Source organism: Acinonyx jubatus, chromosome X (genome assembly GCF_027475565.1).
Source record: "Acinonyx jubatus isolate Ajub_Pintada_27869175 chromosome X, VMU_Ajub_asm_v1.0, whole genome shotgun sequence".
Classification (NCBI taxonomy): Eukaryota; Metazoa; Chordata; class Mammalia; order Carnivora; family Felidae; genus Acinonyx; species Acinonyx jubatus.
In genome coordinates, this window is record NC_069389.1 from 105,738,923 (window position 1) to 105,745,548 (window position 6,626).

The window sequence follows — 6,626 nt, forward strand, 5'->3', positions numbered from 1 at the left end:
GATGGCAGTATTGTCTCAGAAAAGCCAAATAACCCCGCTTGGAGACGTTGTCCTCCCGCCCTTTCGAGTTTGAAAAAACACCGTGGAGCCGCAAAGACACCAGAAAATATGGCTGCCTTGTATTTTGCTCAGTTTGAGGAAACCTGCTCAGAAACAGCATCTTAGCGTTTTGCTTTCAGTTTCCATTAGATATCAAACTGACTTCTGAGACACCTACTCTTGTCTGGCATTTCACTTTTCCAGAGTTTGGTTTCTATTTGATAACGTTTCCTACATCTGCTTTTTACTCAGTATTGTATCTCTAGCATTTTCTCAAGCTATCAATTTTGGGGGGATGGTATCAGGGAGCAAAATGATTATACTTAAGGGCTTGAAGAAGAGCAAACCTAGGCAATAGGCCCAGTGGTTATTATCTCACTTCGCGAGTTTCCCAGGGCCTGCAAATATTAGGCCTGTGTGTTGAGTTGGAGGTAGCCATTTGGTGGAGCTCTACGGGTAAGGTCCAGATAGCTCTCAAGCCTGAATACCAAACAATACCTACTAGGAGTGACACATACTTAAATTACTATAAATTCCAAATGGGACACATGATTTTGTCTAATGGTGTCATCGTGTATCACTGGGAAACAAGCATTTTCTATGCCATTAAATGGCCTTAAGACAATTTCCTATGACTTTATTGTGTATGTTTGTCACTATTTTTTGCTTAAGGATTATTAGTCTTATGGTATTTCCTCATTAGTAACTGAGACACAGAACTTATTTGTACTTTTGCACAAAGTCTTTAGTACCACCTTATATCATTTCATCAATATATCAATGTATATTTTTGAGTGCTTGAATTTTCTTGTATTTTATTCTAGAACACATTTAAAAAATTATAATCAAAAATATATGGTATATGGACCATCAGTGAGAAGAAATAATCACTTTCAAAATGTCTTTGCCATTTATTATCATCCTTTCCTTATGCACATATAATACGTACTTTTTTTTTTTTTTAACATCAGACGGGTAATGTGCTGATGTCAGAGCAAGGTTTAAGGGGGCACATGTCACACAACGGCGTGAACACCCAATCATCATGCTTATGAACTACAAAAGGATCTGTACTTTTATAAAATACTGTTTAAATTCCCCAGTACAATAATTGTTAAAGCAAGTGTTCTTTATTATGCCTGAATGTTTTTCAAATATCATTAATAATTCTTTGGAATACTGACATGTTTAAAAATATTGCCATTTTTTAAAATGGAGGTAAAATTCATGCATTATACCATTTTAGTGGGTATAATTCAATGCATTTATTACATTCACAATGCTGTGCAAGTATTATCTCTATCTCCTTCCAAATCATTTTCATTACCCTGAAAGGAAACCCAAGACCCATTAAATAGTCTTTTTCCATTCCCTTTTCTGCTCAGCCCCTGGCAAACACTAATCTGCTTATTGCCTCTCCAAAATTACCTACTCTGGTTATTTCATATAAATGGAATTGTACCGTATGTGCCTTTTTGTGGCTTTCCTTTTTTCCTTAGCATAATGTTTTCAAGATCCATGTAGTAACATCTTCAATACTTCATTTCTTTTTATGGCAGAATAATATCTATTATACGTGTGTGTCACATTGCTTGAGTCCACATTTTGGCTGTTGTGAACAGGCTGCTATGAACATGTGTATACATGTACTTGTTTTCAATTATTTTGGGTATATACCTAGGAGTGGAATTGCTGGCTCATATGGTAATTCTTTTTTTTTTTTTTAATTTAGCCTTTCTGCTTTACTTGTCTGTCACACATTTAGCAATATCCCTGGGTGAGTGACCTATGATTAAGGATCATCTTAAAATTAGGCTTTTTTTTTTTTTTTTTTTTGGCTTGCATTGTTTGGAACTAGACTCAGATTTAATTAAATATTTACTTTAATTTGGTTTTTTGCAGTTTGTAAACTCTAAAAGAACTCCAAATAGTCTTTTATTTTCATAGTTAACCTGAAATTTTTATTATCTTCAAATGAAAGGATCTTGCCTTCGGACACAAAGTTGTGATAGTAAAATTTTTGAAAGAATTTTGTGGCCTATGGTAATTCTGTTTAAATTTAAGCACTGCCAAACTTTTTCCATAGCTGCTGCACATTTTGCATTCCCTCGACCACTGTATGAGGGTTCCAATTTCTCCACATCCTCACCAATACTTGTAAGTTTTTTTATTGTTATTATTGTAGCCATTCTACTAGCCATGAAGTAGTATCACTTGGTGGTTTTAATTTACATTTCTATCTTGAGTATGTTCATGCATCTTTTCATGTGCTTTTTGGCCATTCATCTATCTTCTTTGGGAAAATGTATATTCAAGTCCTTTACCTGTTCCTTTTAATTGAGTTATTTGTCTTTTTGTTAAGCTGTAAAAGTTCCTTATATATGGATATTAGAACTTTGTCAGATAAATGATTTACTAATATTTTTCCCATACTGTACATAGTCTTTTTACTGTCTTCATGGTGTCTTTTGATGCACAAGTTTTTTTAATTTTGATGAAGTTCATTTATTTTTTATTTTGTTGCCTGTGCTTCTGGTGGCATATCTATGAAACCATTATCAATTCATGGTCATGAAGATTTGCTGTTATATTTTCCTCTAAAGTTTTATACTTTCACTTTTTACTTTTAGAACTTTCACCCATGTACAGTTAATTTCTGCATATGGTGTGAAGTAGGGGTCTACTTCTCTATAATAATTCTTCTCTATATGGATATCCAGTTGTCTCAGCACCATTTGTTAGAGACTGTTCTTTGCCCATTGAATGACCTTGACACCTTTGTTGAAAATCAATGACCATAGTGTATGGGGTTGCTCTGTGCTCTCAATTTTTTTATTGATCCATGTGTCTATTTTTCATGTTTTATTTAAGTAATCTCTACACCCCACGTGGGGCTTGAACTCACAACCCTGAGATCAACAGTCAAATGCTCTTCTGACTGAGCCAGCCAGGTACTCTCATGTGTCCATTCTTATTTGAGTACCACACTGCTTTCATTACAGTAGCTTTGTAATAATTTTTGAAATATGGAAGGGCCACCTCCAGCTTGGTTTTTCCATAATCAAGATTGTTTTGGCTACAGAAGTTTTATGCAATTCCATACACATTTTCTGCAAAACCAGTTGCTGGGATAATGATAGAGATTATATTGAACCTATAGATCTCTTTGGGTGGTACTGCCGCCTTAACAATATTTAATCTTCCAACCTATAAAGAAAGGATATGTATTTAGGCCATCTTTAATTCCTTTGGCAATTTTTAATGTACAAGTTTTTCATCTCTTTAGTCAAATATTGTCCTAAGTATATTATTCATTCTGATGTTACTGTGAACAGAATTTTCTTAATTTCATTTTCAGATTGTTCTTTGCTAGTATATACAAATACATTGATTTCTGCGAGTTGCTTTTCTATCCTGTAGTACTTGCTGAATTCATTAATTAGTACCTATATTACTTTTGTGGATTTCTTAGAATTTTCTTTACATATAGTTAAGTTATTGTGAACAGAGATAATTTTACTTCTTCCTTTCTAATTTGTATTTCTTGTGGATATTCTGCCTAATTTTCCTGGACACACTTTCTAGTACAATGTTCAACAGAATTGGCAACAGTGGGCATTCTTAACTTGTTCCTGATCTTAGAAGTAAAGTCTTTCACTATTTTTGTCTTCTATCTCTGAGGATACTATCAGCTGTGGGTTTTTCACAAATGTCCCTTATCATGTAGAGGAAATTCCCTTCTACTTCTAGCTTGTTGAGTGTTTTCAGTTGCTTTTGTGGAAGGATACAGAACTCAAGTTTCCAATTCCACCATTTTCATTGATGTCACATTTGCCACCTGGTTTTACACTTCTAGAAACAATAACACTTCTTTATAATATACCTGCTATAAGAGCCATTTATGAAGTGAATGAAACAAGAGCACAGGTAATGCCACCTCCAACAGACAAGGACTTTTAAAATGTAGATTAATCTTCGATTCTTTTCACTGCTTTGGTGCTCATCTGTTTATGCCCATCTGCTCCAGTAGAAAAACAACTAAACCTTCTTTGCATGACTGGTTGGTTCAACTCCTAGATCTTCCTAGTGCCAAGCAGTGGGTCTCCAACGAATTGGGTGCACCGGAAAGCTTCAGTGTCAACAGTTGCTCCAGCCAACTAGTAGGCCTCACAAAGAAAGCTGTAACAACTTAGAGTGTTTTGAAACTATTTCCTCACGATGGCAGTAGTGCTCCAGATATGCCCACAAGCCTTGTCCTGGTGCCCTCTTCTCCCGCCCATTGAGTCTTAAAAAACGCCAAAGAGAAAGAGACAAAGACGCGAAAAAACATGGCAGCCTTGCATTTTGCCCCATCAAGGGACTGCTCACACCACTGCACTTGCTTTTCATTTCTATATGAAATAAAACTACTCGCCTTCATCAGGCATCTTGTTTTTCAGGTATTAAATTTCCACTGAAACTAGTCTATTGTGCATCAGCTTTTCTTCATTCAATGTTACTTGTCTTTTCACATGGCATCAGATCATCTTCCTCAAGTGATAAATGGATCCAGGCAGAAAAGGAGGAAGAAACTACCTGAAGACTGTAGACCAACCCCAGCTGCCAATTCACAAACCCAAGCAGTCTCTGACCTGGCTTTGTACCCAGGCAACCACGGAGCCCTCCATTTTCTAGTCTCATGTTGAATATAGTGACAAGTGTTTGGAAGAGTTATCGAGGAAAGCCCAGATAGTTCACATCACTGTACACGATACACTGCTCCACATGGCATGATACCTGTACTTACATGTGTATAAATTTCAGTCATAAGTTATGCAGGGTTTTGTCTCACAGCTTCATCATTTAACATTAGAACACAGCACTTTCTTGTATCATCAAGCATTCTTCAAATTCTTCATGTGACAGCTTCCTGAAAACTCTCTTAGAATTCATAAATATTTGAAGGATAAATAGAAATCCTTTATCACACATCTCACTTTCCTGGGGCAACCAACATTAGCAACTTGATAGATACATACATACAAATATTATATATGATTGCTCACAATAGCTGACACCATTTAACTAACTAGTTAAAGGCTCATCAATACACTCCCCTATTTGCTCAAAGGAGTGTTCAAACACACAAACACACATATACATGGACAATCACATCAGATCTTTCTTCAATTCCATCTGGTCACACTACAGGTAAAATTCAGTGCATGGATATTTCACACAATATTAGGTAATGGGAAATTTCCAATGGCATAAACTATTCATGAGATAACTGATAGTGCTTTCTTACTAAATCTCAAAACATTTCTTTACTGTTGCTGAAATCCTAAATATAAACTCTAGCAAAGAAATGCAAAATTAAACAATTATAAAAAGGTAAGCGAGGAATATTCCCTATCACAGAGGCTCAATAACTATTTTTATTTAATTTTTTAATTTAAATTCAAGTTAGTTAATATACAGTGTAGTATTGGTTTCAGGAGTAGAATTTAGTGATTCATCACTTACATATAACACCCAGTGCTCATCCCAACAAGTGCCCTCCTTAATGCCCATCACCCGTTTAGCCCATCCCCACACCCCCCCTCCCCTCCAGCAACCTTCAGTTTGTTCTCTGTATTTAAGAGTCTCTTATGGTTTGCCTCCCTGTTTTTATTTTATTTTTCCTTAACTATTTGTATTTACTGAATTCTGATTGTCTACTTGTATTTATGTAGGGGTTGCAGCAGGTGTGTATGTGCGTGAAAATTTTATTTCTTACAGATTTCAGAAAACATCATTTATGTGAAATTTCCTTGTGGTTTAAGATTCTTCCTTCTCTCATTTCTCTTAGATCTTACATAGAGAAGCTACTTCAATGTCATTAAATATACTTTAGAGGATTGGATTTTATGTTAAGTAATAATTTATTAGAAGCATTTAGTCTCCTTGACTATAAAAAACAAAATATTTAAACATTCCATCATGTAGATAGTGCAGTGTGTCTTTATACAAAATATAAGATTACAATGAATATTATCAAAAACTAAGCCTTGTTTGTCAACATTTTAAGCCTTCACTATATATATGTAAAACTTGTACACCCCCAAAAAATTACTTTAAAAAAGAAGACGCTTTTAGTTGTTTTGTTCAAATTTTTAAGCATATATCCAAATGGGAATATTGGCTTTCTAGAATACATAAATGTATGCATGTTTGGCTTAAATTTTTCACATATGTTAGAAGTAGGATAAAACACAATTTGTTTTACCATTTCTCTTACCTGGTGTGAGAAAACTTATGTTTTGATCCTTAAAGTCCAACATCTTGCTTTTCTCCCTAATAACAGGAAATGTCTCTATCAGGACAAAGACAATGGAATTCAGTCTTCATGAAGGCTGAAGAGAATACCTGATAGAGCTCAGACGAATTGATCCATAAACAACCAGAATGATGGGCTCATTGAGCCTTCCCTGCCCCTCCCCCAAACACACACACACTATCCTTGCTTACAAAGGACATGTCAACAAAATTCCTTGACTCTACCACTTGGACTTGGATAAGTGTGATTGCCTTAGGCTTGCAACCACTGCCAGGCACATGGTTTTATT

At 35.3% G+C, this 6,626-nt stretch overlaps 1 non-coding gene across 1 annotated transcript; it reads right to left on the reverse strand.

Moving 5' to 3' along the window:
• Positions 1-1,004: 1,004 nt before the first annotated feature.
• Positions 1,005-1,107, reverse strand: LOC113597675 (small nucleolar RNA U13). The gene has a single exon (XR_003418465.1). It is a non-coding gene; the product is annotated as a small nucleolar RNA U13 (small nucleolar RNA).
• Positions 1,108-6,626: the final 5,519 nt, after the last annotated feature.